This window comes from Eufriesea mexicana, unplaced genomic scaffold, assembly GCF_001483705.2.
Source record: "Eufriesea mexicana isolate 0111107269 unplaced genomic scaffold, ASM148370v2 scaffold2888, whole genome shotgun sequence".
In the NCBI taxonomy this organism is placed as follows: domain Eukaryota; kingdom Metazoa; phylum Arthropoda; class Insecta; order Hymenoptera; family Apidae; genus Eufriesea; species Eufriesea mexicana.
In genome coordinates this window covers 181,049-201,030 of record NW_016910972.1, presented here as the reverse complement: position 1 = coordinate 201,030, position 19,982 = coordinate 181,049, and positions in this window count along the sequence as shown.

Below are 19,982 nucleotides of genomic sequence, written 5' to 3'. Positions count from 1 at the left end.
ACGGGCTTTATACGAGATATTCGAAGGAAAATATCGTTTATATGGAACGTTACCTCTTCGTCCAAATTTTAATTCCAACGCGGGTACGGCGTTTTGTTTTGGAAAATGGAAAATACGAGAAAATTATTTTGTCGCTTTACCACTGTCGGTAAAAGTGTAATTGTATTTCGCACGTAGACTATATTGTAACTAGATAAGTGCTGACATACATGTACACGCACACCTGACAACTAATAAGGGCTCGTTTTACAAATAAGCAGACTGTATCAGTGACCTGTCGTTGTTATGAACTAAAGGTATTTCAAAGAATAAAATTGTAATTGCAAATCGATTGATCATTGCTCGTTAGTATAATCGCGACGATTATCCCAGGATTAGGATTAACAATGTATGTACATTTTCTTCGCGCGATGTAAAAGTAACGCGTGTATGGATTAAAAGTAAAGCGTGCAAAACTCCGTTCGTAATATTGGAAATTTATAGACAGTTATTGCACCCCTGCATTGCTCGCGATCCCACAAAAATCCGCTGTGCCAATTCCTGCCTAATAATATCGGGATTCCCTGTCGGAGATTCGATACAAACGTGGAAAAATAAGGAAGGTAAAAATTTGGGAATCGTCGTGGATAATTCGAACAAGATCTTACCCGTGTCCTGTTCGGATTTTGGAGATGGGGCACCAGCAAGTGGCACTACAGACCTGAAGAAGAATCAAAGGAAGGGTTTTGGAAACCGTGAAGGCGTGCGAGTCTGACTAATAATAGACCAATAAAGAGTTATTTCGTTAATTGGAGGGCGCTGGCCCCGAGCAACCCTTGCCTACTCTCGTTCGCAAACGGTACACAACCCCAGAAAACCATTCGTCCCTGTAAATTATCCAGTTTCGCGGCCCGGACCGGTTAGACTCGCTCGTGGGGGTCCACTGTAAAAGGAGCACGCATAACGGGTTCGCGTGAAAATTTACGATTTCTCTGACTGTTTGGATAGCCAAGTGGCGCACAACTCGTTCAACCACCGGCCCTTTCGCATTTTCCCGTTTCCCACCCCGTCCCGTGACGTATTTCTTCCGTTCTCCCGATCCTCTCGAAACGAAACACCTAGCCGAGACAATTTCTCCGTTTTCGACGAATCATATTCTCGGACGGTAGCCGAGATGCGAAAAAATGGCGGAAAAAGCCCGAAAAATCCCTGCAGCCTCGCGAGAAGTGCAGGAGGAAGATTTACAGTCTCCATCCGACGAAAAAACAACGGCTTTTCTGCGTAACAGGGGCGAACACGCTTTTTCCCTCCGTCGAACTTACGATTTTTACCGTTTCTTTTCCCAGCGAGCATCCGGAACGGGTAAAAAGGGGTGACCCACGCCACGTTTTACGATAACGTAGCGGTGCTTTATGAATTTATGCCAAGTCGTTCTGGCCGGAGCACCCCTTCCGCCGTGTTCTTCGCTTTTAAGGGTTATATGGCCCTTGCGGAGTGGTCTTCGGTGGCCCTCGTCTCGCGGTGCTTCTTTCTCCGCTCCTCTTCTTCCTTTTTACTGCCACCTCGACAGCTTCTTCGTCGTTCCTTCGCTCCTCGTTCCACCGGGGTTGAATTAACTTTACTGCGAGTCGAAAGGCTTAGCGGTGGAGAAGTCAACTCGATGGGAATTTCTCGGAAGGGGTGCGACCGACCGTGGACCTTAACCCGTCTCCTGATTTTATGATTTTTTTAAGCAAAAGGCCCCGGGTCAGAGGAACCTCGGGGTACCGTTTTTCAGTCCCTCTCTGCTTCGTTTCCGTTGCATGTGGGTCACTGTGCGAGGCCCGCTACGCCAACTTCCTACGTTTTTACCGTTTTTCCCACCCCACTGTTCGGCTCCGGCGTCCAGGTACCGGCTGCTTTACCCTATCGTTTTAGGGTTATTGGCGATCGATCTCTCCCTTGCAAATCACTTGCAAGGGACGCTGCTCGACCACGCGAAACGTGCTTTTTCTGGACGGGAAGGTTCTGGTTAATTTATGTATTATGCTCCTCGAGGAAGCAGGAAGAGGGCAACGCGATGAGCGAGGACAGAGTCGAAGGCTTCAAGTATTTACATCGCACGTCACTCGAAGAATTCCGTAGTCCTTTGCACGATAATAGACGCAGCATCGACTCTGGCCGGGGGCAATGAACGAGAACGCGAGAACAGAGAGCAGAGCGTGTAAACACGGCCCGAGGAATGCCAGGGTTTCCGGCATCGGCAGAGGAAACGTGTACAGAGGTCAAGGTGTTACTAGGCGTGCACGTTGTTCTTCCTCAACACCGAAACTATTGCGTTAAATGACCGACGGATGGGGAATGAATTTAAAGAAAAATAGAGAAGAATTAGAGCAACTATCGAAAAACTAATCGAACGTACATCGAAAGTAAAAATCGCGCAGTCGAGTGGACGAAGTTATGACGTTGAATGTAGAATTTTAAATAAAAAGATTGAAAATGGTCAACTTCTGTGACAACCCTACTTTTTCGAATTTTCAGGAATTAACCCTTTGACCTACAATTACGCGTGAGGCTCGTGGTCAGGTTTTCCAGCCAAAACTGATTATCACGAGCCTCGCCCGTGGTACATCGAAGGCTCGCAGTTCGGTTTACGTTTTGGGACCACCCTGTTGAATCTTAAATTGCAGGGCAAGGGGTTTAAAAAAGAATATTCTGTGATCCTAATTTATTTTAATTCCAATTTCATTCGTTACTTATTTAACAGCAATGAATGTACCGAGATAACAGAATATTCTTTTCTTAACACGTTGACGACGTCTATTTGATCTCTATCCTTCCACGTAAGACCGGGCATATAATTAAGTATTAGCCCTTAGCTCTGAGTAAAATGACCTACGTCATGAAATCTGTTACTAAAAAGCTAAATTTATATCCCCCATTGAACGTTGGGAAATAGTACTTTTCCTATATTGCAACAAAATAATATTTCTACGAATTTCTACACGGAAAAATGCCCAGCAGAACGGAAATCTTCGCGACCGGTTGTCAACGTTCACGAGACTAAGCACAGAGATTTTCGTGATCGATGATCAACGTGTCAATCAAATTTACGTAAGGATTTCGAGGTAAAAAATGTCAAATTACTCACCATTTGCTGAAATCTCCCTCTCTCCAGTCGCCTGGTTCATCTTCCTGCTCACACACACACACAACACTGTTACAGACCGTACCACGACCGCACCACAACCGTACCACGACCGTACCACGACCGCGGGGACATAGTTCCACGTTTATAAAGAGTCGTATACTACGTGTAATAACGATACATCGATACACGATAACGATATATAAAAGAACACGCGATATTTCGGACGGAACAGAGCAGTTTGACTCAACACGCGCGAAGGTTCGCGATTAACTGACAATGAACTCGCAGCTACGCACGGCGATCACCTTTTCGAAACCGCAAGGACGAGGACCGCGAACGCGTGTTATGAGTAGCGAGCTATGTTTCCGGGTATCGTCCGCCTGCCTCGACGAGCGTTCCTTTCGCTCGATATTATATACGTGACCAAAACATCCTCAACCAAGCGTCTTCCGTGCCTAATTTCGAACGAACATCGGTCGAAGAATCTTACAGTGAATTAATCGCGTTACAGGAGACTTGTATCGATAAATTTGAGATCCGATTCGTTTCGTTCGACATTTGCACGGAATAATTATCCGCGACGAAACGAAGAGGATCAAGAGAGATAACGAGCGAAACAAGGAGGCAATAGAAGAGAGCAAGAACCCCTGGAGGGTAACGGGAAAACTCGCTTTACGGCGAAGCACGAGGAAAAAGGTCAGAAAGTTTTCTTAGGCGGCAATGACCCAGTTTCGGTTAACAGTGCCGGCCATTATGGTCGATTTTTATGCTTTTACAAGGTCGAGGGTGGTGCATGCGGGTGAATGGCGACGGCGGAAACGGGATCCCAAAAAGCGGGATACCGTTTCGTGTATTTCTAGATCAAGGGCCTAACGGTGGTTTGTTTTTAATAACGGTGTCGTATATTTTAATAGGACGGACCTCCCTATTCCCATTTCCTTTTTTTATTCTCTCCCATGCCGGGAAACGGCTCCGTTTTACGTGTTTATGCCCCCGTAGGTTAGCCGGCCCGCACTAATTTCTGACCAAAACAGGGCAGTTTTTTCGACCCGGTCCGCCTACAATCTGGAACATTTTTTCACGGCCAGCCGTAAAGAAATAAACCTGCGAAAGTTCGTTCTTTTGATTTACGAGTAGGACCGTCTAAGAAACTGAACACTGGTCGTCGAGCTCTCGGAATTTACCGCGTCGCGAGAATGCAGCTGAGCGTTTCGGGACGCTCGTTTGGGTCAGCGATGATTGGCCCTTAAGAGACTCGTCTCCGTTGAACGTACCGCCTTTATGAAAACCGACGGGAGAATAAAGGACGAGACGGAGGGAGTCTCAGTGATGCTAATGAAGAAGTAATCTCGCCTAATACACGGTTTAGAATGCGCGACGCGACGCGTGCTCCAGCTGCGCGAGCACCCTTTTTCGACACCCCTGGGTAAACGCGTTTCGGGTGTCGGAAAACGATGCTACGCCTCGTTTCGAATAATTAATACTAAATACGCGAGATCTTAATTGCTAAACTTCGGGAAGAATTCTTGACTCCTTTGCTTCGTCTTCGACCACCATCTCGAGCAGGTTCGCGCGTATTTAGCGCTATGGCGACTGGAAAATCCACGTTGCAGAGGGAGTCGGTCGCGAGATTTTTCCTCGTCACTTTGGCAGGTTCCGTAGATGGAGGTAAACAAGAGAGGAGAAATCTGAGCAGCGAATCAATGCAGAAATCCGTGGTTAGGCGAGCGGAAAGCATCGAAATCCCGGCAGCCTCGTATCATCCCCTCTAGAAAGGAAATACACCACAATGAACGTTTTAAAGTAAACCATGCGACGCACGCAACTTACCTTCTCTCTCGCTCTGCCGCTCCCACCGTCTCTCTTTCTCTCTTCATCCGCTCTCTCCAGCCAAAGCTAGACCACCACCATCCAAATTCAAACATGCCGCCTCCCGCCCGCGCCCCGGCGATCCGCGTTCTTCTACACACGTACAGGATTGCTCGCGCGCATACACGCGCGATCCGCCGGCTGGTCAACGCTCAGGACGACACTGCGTGCGTGAAAGGGCTCGTGGATGCACAAAGAGTGTGGCCAGCCGAGTAGCCGGTGTGTTGGTGACTTAATTCGGTGTGAATATATGCAAGGCCTCTCGGATCCCGATCCCTGCCACCGTCGACGAGCACGTTCACGGCACACATGGCCGAGCGATCGGTAGCGATGGCCTCGACAGGCTTAGAATCGCCTGGTTCCCTCAACTGTTTCCAATATCTAGCTCGGGGACTCGATATCCTATCATCTTTGCGCATTTCGTAACATCGGGTTGCAACCACGTTCGATCACTTGGAAGAGTCATCAAACGTGGCTTCGAGGATACCTGTCAAACTTTGCGGCAGCTGTTTGGAATGATCCCGAACGAATAAACGAACGACAATTAAACCGATACAGGGTTCTCGAGGGTAACAAACATTTCTTAGACTCCAAGAGATTATAGCTTGTCGAACAACTACCCTTACGATCTATCCCGAGTAGACAATTCGGATGAACGCGTACTTAAAATCTACCGACATAATGCTACGAGACCTAGGTGGAAGAGCAAAAGTCGGAAGAACTAGCTGCAACTATATTCGCAAGATGAGGAAGAATTTTCCAATTAAAGTAACATTGAAAACGAGCGTCCGCTCGGCTAAATTACTTGAGCGCGCAGAGAACTCGCTAAATTACTTGAACTCGCGATACAGAGAGGATCGAACGGCCATCACTAGCGACCGGTCGGCTAATTTCAATACCTCCGCTCCCAACCGCCCCTCCTGCCGACCCCCTGGTTGCTTTCCGTGTACGTACCACCACCTAGCTCTGTCGCTGGTCTGCGTGACGCCGAGCCGCGTACAGACACGGGGGTGGACATTCGGCGTTGCGTGTCGGGGGTGGATTGTTTCGGTGCACGCGCGTGTGCGCGCGTACAACAGCGCGGATGTATTTGACGCTGGAATATTCCCGTCACCCGCTGTCAGGCGGCGCGAGAGGGTGGGCGGCGGCGGGAAAAAAAGAAGAAACTCGTTTCTGCACAACAGGAAGCACGGTGTAGCGCGGATAAACGGATTTTTCGACTAACGACCAGAGATCACATCCTCCAATTAATGCGTCTCGACTTAACGCTCCGCTACTTCTCGCCCACCTGCAGGAAAAATTCCTCGAACTCGAGCCCCCTGCGCATTTCGCTAATTAACCGATCGATAAGCCAAGGTTTCGCGATCTTTCTTTCGTGGGTCCATCGATCTCGAGAGATAGACAACATGAGAGAGAGAGAGATAGTCACTAGACGTTTTGTAACGACTGACAAACGCGGGATGGCTAATCCTCGCGACGACGAGGAGCTGCAGCGAGGCTGTAAAAACGGAAGGAGCGACGTAATCAAGCCCCATGCACCGTTTCCCCAGATGGGATCCATTTCCTATCGATGCAGCGGGATTTACAGCGCCTTGCAGCCTGTAATTTCGGGCTGGACGTAGGAAAGACGGGAATGCGACGACGTGGAAACAGGGTCAAAGGGGGTGAGTCGCTCTACCATGAACTGGAAACTCTGCGCCAGCACCCTTCGACCTCGCGAGCCTTCGACTCTCGACACTCTCTCGCGCGCCCTCTCCCTTTCCCTCCTCTACAAGAGCGGCTAATTTTGATTCACGATTGCCCTCGCAGCTACACACCCCGCTACACCCTTTCATCAGCCAGATCTACTAGCTCCCGTACCGATGCAGCAACCCTAATTTTCTCAGCGCCTCGCGTCCCTGCCGCGAGGAAAGAATTGCTAATACTTCACCGGCAAATTGGCAAGTTACAGCTTCCCTGTCTCGCGCTGCCTTCGAAGGGCGCCGTTTCACCCACGGTGTTCCGAGGCGAGTTTTCCTCCGCCGTTCCGAGGGTGCTCGCGTGGTCGCAATCCTATCTTTCTGTCTCTCGTGACAACGATAAACGTCTCGCGTCGACGATTCTTCGCGAAATCTACGAACGCGCGTATCCTGCTCCGACTCTGCGAGAGGGTAACCCCGTTGCTTTTCTCCCGACTGGATTAAAGGAAACCTTGAAAGCGGAAATAAAATCCTTTCGCCGCTGGAGCCGGTGCTGTTCGAACAATCACGCACAATCACGGCCAGCATTATAAAACTGTCCCCGGGGGAATTCTCTCGATGCTTGCGAGAGGGGTGGAAAAGAGTGTGGTCGACGGAGAGAGGGTTGGCTGGGATATGGAGAGACTCTGTTGGAGATTTCGCCATCTCGAGGGGGTCGAAAATGTCCCTACGTGAGTTCAACGTCACGCTAGCCTCGTATGGCTATCGCGCGAAACTCGCCGGGGTGCAATGGCTCGAGAGGGGCGGCAGCGAGGCAAGGGGAGGGAAAACTGGACGGCACGTATCTTTACGGGTCATAAAGGTTGGCCCTCGTTACGGAGGAAGCTGTACCACACCCGTGGCCACCAAGGCACCGCACCACGGACCCTCTTTGTCGCCTTTAACCCTCTCCCTCTCTTGCCGATCCCCTGTTCCAATCCCTGTTCAGACCTATCTTTGCCCTTGCAGATCGACCCTTCGTGCTCCAGGTGCCATCGATACGCCCGCAGTAAAGTCGCCGCGATTCGAAACCGATCCACCGATACCCTGCTCATTGCGCCACGAGAAAAATGGAGATGTCCGACGAGTATGTTGATACGCAACGCAAAGAACCGAGCAATTCGAGCACTACGCTTTTTAGGAATTCGACGCCCTGTGTTTATCCGCGCGACGCTCCTCTATTATCGGCTCGAGTATCGATGGCAGCTGTGCTCGACTCGTCCGTTTGTCGTTAATTTGTCCGCCGACAGAATTTCGTTCGCCAAAGCCTCCGAGTGACTCGCGAGAGACCTCTCGAAAGACCATCATAACCGAGTTTCCTAATCGCCAGGTACCACGTGATGTCGCATATTTATGTAGCGCAAGAAGGCTGCCAGAGTCGAGGAGATAAATAAAATTTCGCTCTCCCCTGAGCTAAACCTGCGAAGTGGGCCCCATGGCCACAAGGTAATGAAGATGTCTCGTCACGGGTGTCCTCCGTGCGGCATGGGGCCCATTGGTCCCGTGGCAGACCACGGGGGGTGCGCGTAAACGATGTCACGGATGTCATTGTGCTCACGGCAGAACTGATCCCCCGTGGAATCGAAAGAGAAACTCCGACCTTTCGCCGAGTCGACTTTAAATAGGCCGGATATATAATTGGGCCCGGGCCATTCACGAGATTTCATCCCGCGGTACCCCCCATAATGCCCATCGAGTGCTCGCATGGCGAAGAGGGGAAAGGACAAAGACACGCGTGACTGCTGGCACCTCTTTGCGCTAGGAGGATCTCTGTCGGAGGATTCACGGAGCTGATTGAAAGCTGCGAGGAACATACATGACCGTTGGGCCCGTCGAATCGAACACACCGTTAATTATACTCGAATAAACTATAAATTCGTACAAAATTTCCTACGAATCCCTTTTCTTCGCTCGAAACCGAATCCGAAGACTCAATCTCTAAGGGTGCATCGGCATGGACCGACCCATGGAGTGCCAAAATATTGAGAGGCACTCGGCCAGTTTCTCCGCGACACGCACCGAAGAAGACGCACAGAGAAAAGACCTACGCGATAAATGCTAACCTCATTTTTCATGTGCCCCATAAAAATCGTCGTCCATGTATCCTCGATGAATAAAGGCCTCGAACCTTCCCAACCGAACCTGGTCCCCGAACAAGAGGATCCCCGAGAAGTCCGCCATTGGCAAGCGCAGAAGCGTGACATTATATTTATGTTGTCACCCTGCGTGTCAACGCCGTGGCTACCGGAGCTGGCTCGTGAGAGTGAGTCGTGAAAGGGACCGAGGGGAAAAAAAAGGCAGAAATGGGGGGCCTGACTGGGCCCTGTCTACAAACACCGCGTCCTGATCGCTACTCACTGGCAGGACAATGGCCGATCCTTTCGTTACCTGTTTACGAAAGCCAGTCATCCTAAAACCATCGAATCGAATCGCGAAGAAAGCGACCGCCGCGTTTCCAAACGTTCCCTCTCTCTCACTCACTCTCACTCTCTCCCTCTCTCTCTCTCTCTTTCTTCGGATGCTGGCTTTTTTAACCGACACCAGGCACCGCTGCCAGAAAGCTACTCCCGTCCAGGAGTCTGGAGGGTTGTAGTCGCTACAGTCTCATCGTTTCTTTGTTTCCAGGAAAGAAACAAGTCGATCGAGAGTTACAGTTAGGAGGTTAATTGGTTACGGGCCGAGACGTCTGCGACGCAGCAGTCGCAGGGGGCCCTTCCGGCTAGCCGCGCGTGCCCGTGTTGGCGCAACTGTCGCGAACAGTTGGCTCTCCAGTGTTCTCGAAAGTGTCTGCGAATCGTCAGCGAGGGTCGTCGCGTCGACAGCATCCGGTTTCTCGATTCGTCGCCGCTCGTTTAGGCTAACCGCTGCGGACACGTCTCGCAGTCTTTCTTTTTAAAGCTTCGACAGGTTTCGGTGATACCGACGTCTCGCCTGCCTTCTGAGGACCTTGTCATCTGTCCACGTGGCTGTCTCGACGCTCTGACGGTCCCGAATCTCAAAGGCGACGAGGCAGATCGGAAATCCACGTTCAGCAGAGGACGTCGGTGCTCTCGGTGGATCTCGGTGGATCTCGGTGGATCTCGAGGCTTCTTTACCTAAAAATTGAACGGAATTTTACAAAGTTTCGAGACACGCGTTATTGGGACTCCTCGGGAACGCGAGAAACAGCTGGATCGATGGATCGAGCCCGATAAGGAGGGAAAAATAGCGATGGAGGGTGGAGGAAGTTGGAGCAAGACCTGATGCAAGGCCAGGGACGGCCGTGCAACAATCAATAACTGTCGTTCGTAGCAGGCATAAGTCGTACGTGCTCGTGAACGTTATATAGACGAGTAACGCGTGCCAGTTTCCATCAAGAGTGACGGTAACAGCTGTTGCACGTCCATTTCGAAAGCTTTCTCCGTGGAAACTCCGGGGGAAATTGGCGGCGCTGATCGTCGCGTAAACACAACCTAAAAGCAGTAGATCACTCGATTCCTCTTCGTACGGTTCTAAACACGAGCCCGCGGATACGTACCGGGGGAACAACTCTATATATATACATATCTATATACGTGTGGACACGTACACGTGTAGCCGCGTACGCGCACACACGGTTTGAAATAGAGCTGTCGATCGATTAGAACTTTTCCAGAGCATACGTGACACCCATAAAAAGCGTATCTCTTCATCCAAGGGAATTGAATTCATCCCGCCTTACTTCGTTTCGGTCAAAAGCCATTTGCATGTCTAGCTCGCGTGAAAAAAGAGATCCACGCTGATTTCGTTTTGACGATATGCTGATTTTCTAACTGGCAAATACGATTATCTCGACAATCGAACGACCCTCTGGATTCTCCCTTCTTTCCTTCTTTTTTTTCTTTTACCCAAAAATTAATTTACAAGGGTAACAATCGAAGATCGAGATGCCGACTAACGAACACGGGAAACGTAGATGTTAATCTGAGAGGGAAAGAAACGGATCTCGAAACAGAGGCCATTGTTACGAGTACCACGTGTAATTCGTTGTACCCTGTTTACGTAACTTTTTTCTTCCTTCCCGAGAGACGAAGATCGAAGCTGCACCATTGCCAAGAGTGATCATTTCAACTGGTGAATAAATTCGTGGAAGGGAGGGCCGTCGTTCCCACTCTGAAATTCAATATGGTACTGTTATTTTAAAGATGCGGCTGTTTCAAATACCTCAAAGATTCGACGAGAAATACGAAACGGGATAAATAGGGAATTTACGCGTTTGGCGGTGAAGGGAGGAATTAAAAATTCACGCCTTCTCGAAAATTCAGCGCAACGCGAGCAGTGCAACGAACCTTTCCTCGCATCCCGAAGAAGAGGGACGCGGAGGTGGAAAAGGTAGCGACGGTTGGGCGGCAAAAAATTGGGCGAATTGCTCGTGTTGCGTCGTGGAAGTGGAGGCACGGGCGAACTTTCCCTTCGGAATAAACGGGAAAATTGATTCAAGTATACGGTGGCGGGCGATCGCGAGAGCCGGCACGCGCGCGGTGTCGTTTCATATTCGTCGAAGAGAGTAGCCACGGGCCGAGATTGCAGGAGAAAAAGGGGGAGGGGGGCGGTAAATTTTCATTAAAATACAAGGGAAACATTTCTACTCCGTTAGACGGTGAATTTGCATGAATTAGAATTTCAAGTGTCGCGCGCGAACCAAGGGGCGATTGCGGCGCTTTGGAAGAAAAAGGAAATCGACGTTGTGAACGGAAAAAAATGTGAGTGAAAAAACGGGAGTAGCGGAAAAAAAATGAGGAAAAAAGGAAGGAGTAGCGAAAAAGGAGCGGGGAAAGCGCGGATATTATTTTTCAAGCGGGTGATATACGACCGAGGCGACGATTTACGGAGTTACAGCGACTACGATTGCTTCGTTTTTACAGTCGGGAAAAAGACAACTCGTTCTCCTATTTTTTTTTCTTCCACTTTTTTTTGCCACTCTCTTCTTCCTTCGCATTTTTTCCTTACCTTCTCGATCTGTCTATTCCTTTTTCCTCTTTTTTTTCCCTTCTTTCGGCTACGTGCTGCTAGCAGGACAAGCAACGTGTTACTTCAACGACTCTCGGCTCCTTTTTCCGCGCGTACTCGCGAGCTCTTCCTTCTCGACCCTCAGTCTCGACGTTCTTCCTTTTTCTCCTTTTTTTCCTCCATTTTTTTCTGCGCCTGCAAAAAAAAATCGGTGAGGAGAAGAAAACACTAGAAGCTGCGGAGGGAAACGAAGCAGCCGCAGGACAATGGGCCTCGGTGCACCGACGATGCTTTTAATTTTTATGGGATTCTTCGGGTTAAAAAGGCGCGTACACGCCGACGATTTTCCGTCTCTGGCCAGCCACCTCTGCGGCTGTTTTATTAGGATCATAAAGTCCCTGCGGCCGGCTGGGAAGAAATTTTTTTTCTCCTCCCGCTTCCTCGCGGCGAGCTACGAGAAGGTCTTCGGGATCACCGACACGCGCGTCACGGCGGAAAAACTCGCGGAAAAAGTCGTGGAAAAACTCGCGGTCGAAAGGGACCGGCGCAAAAACTGTCATAATGAACCCTGATGTCGCGATTCCCTGCAGGAGACCCCGCTGTCCGGCCGATTATCGATGCTTTGTGACCAACAACCGACAGGACCACCGATAAATTCGAAAGGATTATCGCGGTGCTGCTTAAAAAACGACGCGAAAAGAACGGAAATTAAGAGAGGATTTTTTAACCTCCACCCTTCACGCCGAGACGTCGCGAAAAAATCGAGAAAAGCGGAAAGAGAGAGCGACTGGAACTGTCGAAACACGTGTCAAACGAACAAGAAGGGATGATCTATAGGGAACGAAAAATTACTCCTCTGGAAAAAGTTCCACGTTCGTTCTGGCGCGATTATCGAGTCCTTCGAAAGATCAGAGCGAGATCGAACGTTGTCGGAGAAAGAGAGAGAGAGAGAGAGAGAGAGTGAGAGAGTGAAAGAGAGAGGAGGGAGGCCGTGTCGATATTGAAACGGTGGAAAACAGAGGAAACACAGACGGGCTGACCGATCGGCATGCTCTCCGGTATTTCGCTCTGGTTGCGAACCAATTGCTCTATGGTTTCGCGAGCCGAAAAAAATCGACTATTCATGCATAACACCGATAAAATCTGAAAGCTGCTAAAAGCGCGCGCGATCGTATCGCCCAATAATGTCGTTTCCGCAGCGGCAAAATACAGAGGCGCATTTAAGCCGACTTCACAGTAATTTGACAATCTGACAGTGACAAAGAAGAGCGAAACGTTGCGAACACATTGACGAGAAGAACGGGAACCTGTCCTCTTCGATCATTCGTCTTTCTCCATTTGCACACCTGAAACGAGAAATAAAACAATAAAAATCTCAATTAAACGCCGCGTATCTCGATATCTCGATTGTAATACCAACCACTTGGACTCACGCTGTATCCTGGGCGAATGAGAAACGGTTTTTATTAAGACACTCGGACAAATGCCTCGGTTCGGCGTCTCTAATTTACAACCGCACCCCTGATATCGTCCAGCGATCGCAGCTGATACTCGACCCGGTGAAAAACATCGGGTGCAGGGCGAAAGAGACGGCGGGAGAAGGTAGTTTGAAAAGAAGCTGTGGAAAAAAAGAGCGAAGAGGGTAAATCTGCGTAATTACCCCCGATTTCAAGACCGTTGCGAAATTCAGTGGTTCCGGCCGGGCTGCGCTCACCGAGAGGGAAAAAGATATCCGAAGATAGGATCTGAAAGCTGCTGAAAGCGCGCGATCGTATCGGCCGGTAATGCGATCCCCCAGCGACATAATGGCGCAAAACCTGGCCCCCATTGTTAGCCTCGGGGCTCAGCGGCGCATTCCTTGGCCAGGATGTGCTCTCGATTTTCTCGGATATCGTATAATGTGGCTTATGCCCCCGGCGAGGGAAACAGGGGGAGGACAGGACAGGCAGATCCGGCGATTTAGTGTGCGCCTCTCGAGAGAAAGGAAAAACTCTACTCTAGTTGGAGTAGGTGTGTCCTCTAGCGAATCTATTATTGTTGCGACACAGGGGTGCATTAAACCGGACGTTGGTTTTTCATTTTTTTTTTTTTTTCTTTTCTTCTTCTTTTCGTCGTGCTGTATTCCTCTTGAAATGACGATCGAGACGATGACTGAGAAGCGGGTTGCTTGGAGATTGACTTTGCGAGATATTTTATTCGGTCCTTGTTAATTAGGATTTATGATACACCGATGACGATGTAGGATTATTTTACCTGTGGAAATAAAAATTGACGGATTATTATTGTACGCAGAAATTTAAATGGATTAAATGCACGGAGAGACTGTATTTAAAAATGCATAAAAGTTTGTGGGGTGCTTTGGTATATAGAGGTAGGATAAAAGCTCTAGTGACATCGGGAAGCATAGAGGAAAGTGTATATCTAGATGCGTTTTGGTCGGTAACGCATCACACAAAGCTTGGACAGTTGACTATTTTACCGACTGCGAATTTCACAGTGAATTTCTGTCCTCTGTGGTGCAGCGAACGTACGAAAGTGCTGAATAAGAACTTGCAAGAGGAAGTATTGAACTGACGTACCGACTTAAAAAATGTCAAACGTTTTGTCGCGCTCTCTATGAGTCGAATGCACAATTTTCACCACTTTTGATTTCGATTCCTACCACTAGTAGTGTCGAGAGTTTATTCTGCGCTGCATCGGTAACGTTGAAATCGATGCATAAATGGTAACTCGTTCATCTAAATCATACATTATCAAATATATATTTAGATCCTGTATCGGAAAAATGTAACCAGTGTTGAATCTGTATCACACATCATTTGTGTAATGATTTATTCGATCTGAAATTCTAAATATATAATTTACCAACAAAATTGCGTTACTCGTTACCGACATAACTGATAAAAAAAGGACCATCTATACCATCTGACTCTATCATTGATCTCACTTTGTCGGTACAAAATACGATCCAAGCAATTTGATAATCAATCTGAATTTCAATAATAATATAGTAATCTAGATTTACAAATAACTAATTCCTATCTTAGAAAATATTAAAATATTACAAATTTCCTTGCAGAGAATATTAAAGACGTCCCAAATTGTTAACTCACATATGATACAGAACATAATCCTTTTACCGAGCTGAACGTAATTAACAGCCAGTGTATTTAATACACGTACAATCCAGTCCCATGTCAGACGAAATTCATTTAATGCTCTGTCCGAATGTTCTTAATTTACGCTTCGCAATCCCGTTGGAATGAGTGATAATAAAGCTCGTACTCTAAAGCTGGTTTTCCCAAACTGGATGAAGCGCACGAGAAGAGAATAGGAAGGGTATGTCTCACATCTGTATTGTTATCCTTTTGATGTCCTCCTCAAAGCCGGACCACACTGGGCTTACACTCCCGTTCCGGTAAGCGCAGGGAGGCAGAAGCGATAAATTTCCACGGTCTGGTTCCATCATTTACTGTCCACCACAATCGAACTACTATACTTCAGTCTAACGTACATCCATTTGCATTCGGCCACTATACTTGACTTGCTGAATAAAGACCTAGTAGTATTAACAGAATGGATGATTATCCACTTTCTATAACAATTCGCTTCTAAAGAACATTTATAAAAAATTATTTAAACTGTTCGACTTATTTCTGCTCCATAACAAGATGAATTAACGTTATTAATAAAAGTTAAATAAATGCAACTTTTTTGGTAACATTACAAATATACCTTCAGATGAGGTGGACGGTCGGAATACCAAACACAATTTACCGAAGACCGAGAATCAAGAACCATCCCTGCATCCCCGGAATCTAGAATACAGTGGACACTAGAGAGAGGTAGTCGCACAGGGGGTTTATTAAGCTTATTAACGGACCATACAAGGGTGGACATACATATCTACGTCGGTGGTCGTGGAAAGTATGGCTAACCAGAAGGGGCGCAAGGGTGGAAGATAATGGTACGTGTGTGCGCGCCGCGCCCTGTCCTTCATTCGTTTCATACGGTAAAAGTCGAGATTTCGACTCCTCATACCTATAATTATCACTTCCCTTTGCGTTATTTCCTGTCCGTCCAGTTCATTTCTACCTTCTCACTGCCGTCCTTCAAGTAAAAAATTTAATTCAATTAACGTTTAAAACAAACCATAAATTTGGATTAATTATGCCCACAAAGAGGTACATGAAAAGATTAGCAACATTTAAATTTCCATCCTGGCTGTGCATGATATTCTGCCCATGATTTCAGTCTTTCCTTGAATTCAGCTTTGAAAAATGCAGTAACGACGAATAAACTGTGGAAAAGAACAGCTGCTTATTAAGTGAAAAATATTACTATAATGATAATCATTTGTCTTCCAAATCGACCACCCTCTTTCATAGGCTTGTTATATTCCTTGACTGCATCCCCTTCCCGTAATCGCGTGGCCACCCCAGCGAGTATTATTAGCTGCACGCTTTGCAATTGGATTAGCGGAAGCGGAATTGCATCGACGGAAACGGAAACGGCATGGATTGTTCCGCGGATAGTCACGAAGGGTCACCACTTTTGCTTGTTTCATCTAATGGAAATACTTGCCAGTACCATGAGACAATTATCGTCGCATCGGAATAATTTTAAACTTTATTAAAAGTATCATTAAAAACATCCCTGGCAAGTTTGTGAGAACAACGAGTTTTGAAGTTCCAATCCTTGGAATTGCAGCTAAATTCGAATAACTGCGATACGATGCAAACTTCTACTGGAACATATATCGAACGAAACGTCCGCGTTCTATATGAATAAAACGAGGGTGTTCGAATGGTACACAGAGTGCGTGTACGTAAGAACGATGGGACAATGGGTCGAAGGAGCTAAGGGTCGCAGATTTGGGTTTTACAGAGCAGAGGAAGAGAGGTCGTCTAATCGCGTCCCTAGTCCTGATTTAGGGCGGGATTTTAATTACGAAGGGTCAGTAAGTGCGGCTGTCCACTTGCCGTAAGTATTCCTCCCTTATTTATAGTTCATTAGCTCGGCTTTTGCGCGAAAGGCAGATTAACTTACGTCCGTTTATACGGTGCTTGCTCTGAGACACAATTGTCCCCTAACTCTAGCGAAAAGGTCCTTAGAAAATATTAATAAATTTATCTCTGATATATTTGATAACAGAAACGTTGAATGTTCCTCTGCGACCCTGGTTCCTTGGAATTTCAGAAAATATTCTACCGATGATGTTCCCTGTGTACTTCCTATTGGAAGAAAATATCAAAGGAAGCAGATCTGCATGGCCCGGACTAAAGATTATTTCGACGTGGAATATGATTAATGAGGTACATATCGCATTAAAAATTTGACAATTACCGAAAGCGGAACACTATCAGGGGAAAGTTCTTTCTACGAGACACTTTTTTCTGAAAACAAAGTTGTCGATAAGCATGTCTTACGAAGCCCTTCCGGTGGCGCTGGAAGTGGCTCGTTTCCAAGCGATATCGCCATCCTGATAAAAAGCGTAAAAAAAAATGTTTCTGTTTTTCCCCCTGACCGTTAATCTGTTATCTCGCTCACCTCATGGCGCTCGAGCCATACAATCTTACACTGTTACAAAAATATCGCACAACCCCTTATTTGAAAAAAATCTTATCCTAAAGAACTTTCTTACAGAGCCGAGCTGATCCCTAGTTCGTAAGTCAAATAACAATATCTTTTTCTATATACTACATAAAATACGCTTAGCCAAGGAGTAAAACCACCACACGATTCGTCCAATCTCGTGTTAAAAGAAACAAGCTACCCAATCAAAGGTATAACAGCGCCACTGAAAGAAACGTCCGTTGCTAAACCTGAAAATTAGAAAAATCTGGAAAAAAAAGAAACGGAATTACATCGTGGCTGTACAACCATAAACACACGTGACAACTGCGATAGATCTGGCCGGCGTCTTTCGCGTAAGTAATTGCGGTTTCACGACACGACACGCAGACCCGATTTTTGCGGTATATCGGTGTGAACCGACAAAACCGATCGGCGAGGTGTCTCTCGACCGCGCTTCTCGCTTTTAAAGACAGAGAGATAAGAAAACGCAGGTAAAATCGGCCACGGGTCGAAGCACCGTGCCACTTCCGAGGGGTTAATTACATTCTTGCGAGCCCCGCACGAACGAGTGAAACCGCATTTTGCTTCCTCGATTGCACTTTAGCAGACCACAGTGCAATAAACGGTAGCGTTGCGGGAACACGCCGGCGCAGACCTTTAAAGCGCCTTACACCATCTTTTCGCGTATATGTTCTGGGAAAATTCGTATCAGCTTCTACGGAGGTATGGAAAAAAAATCGATGCGTCACGTTGAAACGTTTGACACTTCCGGAGTAGCTTCAAGGAGGCAGGCGGACGCTTGACTGGAGCTTGCTCAAGGAACTTCTGCAATTGTAGAATCCGTGTACCTAAAAAATTAATTGAAATTGATCAGAAAGTAGCTGGTTGATAAGTATAATAGGAATAACATGTTCGAAATTTATAAAACGTTCTTTGAGGCATACATAATTTCTTACCATATTTCTTCTTACGTAATTGCCTATTAAATTTACTCCGTTATGTTTAACAAGGGAATCCAAAAAATTAACTGTGGAATGGATGAAGATTTTACGAGAACTATCATTGGTTTTCAAATTGGAGCAAGGACGCCTCTCGTGCAGCTCTTGAAAAAAGCCCGACCTATCCTAGACCCATCGATCATAATTCAGTTTGCTCGTACGCCTATTAGCAGCGACCGGCGCCAGTTTAGAGGAAAGATATCCCACCAAAGATACAGTTCTATAAGTTCCACCTGGATTGCATCTTGCAATGGCTATCAGAGGTAGCAGCTTCCTACCTGGTGGAGTGCAGACTGGTGGGGGGTCACCGAACAAAGTTCAAAAGAGGGAAAAAGAGACCACGGGGGAGAAAAGGAGGAGGTTGAAGGTGGCGGTGGTACGAAGGAACAAAATCCCGAGGGTGGGGCAAACGATCCACGATGCGGGAGAGTCCCACCCCCACCTGCTCCCCCAATCACAGGCTCCGCCTCCAGAAAGCCGCGTGACGTCACACAGACACTTGTTACGCCTTGCTGGTACATTGGATTGCCACTTGGACCTTGCCAACCTGGAAAAGTCACCCTTTTCAACCCTTACGAATGTCTTTCATCGCGCCACTTATCTATCATGCGTCTTAAAAGAATTATCATAATTTATTGCACCTTATTTCTCATAATTCAGATCGCGCGTGACACTTTTTGACTTTGAAATGGATGAAATAGCGCTACGAAAAATAGATCGAAGGTTAACCTATAACGTACCTGTATAGGTTAGAATTTCTCTTGCTTCGTGGAAGACTGAATAACTTTCCTGATAGCGTGTGCAAATATTATCCTCGTGTTACTAGGAATTGCTGGAATCCCCGAACACTTCGACTACCAATTATTTCAGAAAAGGATAAGAGTCTCCAACAATTCAACGATTACGATATCACGGGTGCTGAAAGATTGGTCCGCTTTTGAAAATAACACGATAACGTGTGGAATTTCGAGGATACTACTTCCTCCTTATCGGTGTTACAACTAGCCAAAAGATTCTGTAGAGAAACGATTAATTACCATGAATCGGTTTAGGCACATCGTGCATCACTCCACGTTGTCGTCGTACCATCGCACGTTTTAAGTACGTTGATAGTAATTCGTCGAATCGGCTTTTCATCAGATGCGAAATCTGGCTTATTTTCATATGCAAATAAATTTACAATTAAATACAATTATAGCTAGCAACTACGATGACACATAGGATTTCCCGTAAATTCGACGTAGCAACGAAGCAGGTTGCATTTACCTACCTTTCACATTTTATAAGTGGCCTTCGGGATATTTTCCTTCTATTAGCCTGTTACAATTATCTCGTGTCTTTCGATTTTTACACACTTAAAGGTTAAGACGAACGAATAGCCACGACACTCTACGATTGATCTCTAAACCCAGTTAACCTAATTGTTCTTGAATCCAGCAACGAATCGTACGCATTCGGTAACATTCTATCCTTAAATCTGAAAGAGTTTGTACAACTTTTCACTCAAAATTACAAGAAACTTCTAGAAGACGCTGCAAATACGAGTCACCTGACACGGCATCGACGTGACGTCATTGCCTTAGCACTTCGAGAATCGCGAGCAGTGCAGCGATTATCGTAAATATATCGAACGTCTCATCGATCGAAATCGTTCTGTTCCCTTCCGTTACGCGGCGCTGCCTAACCTAATTTACGCGCCCTTATTCAATTAGGTTAAAACGCACAAAAGCAAATATATGTGTG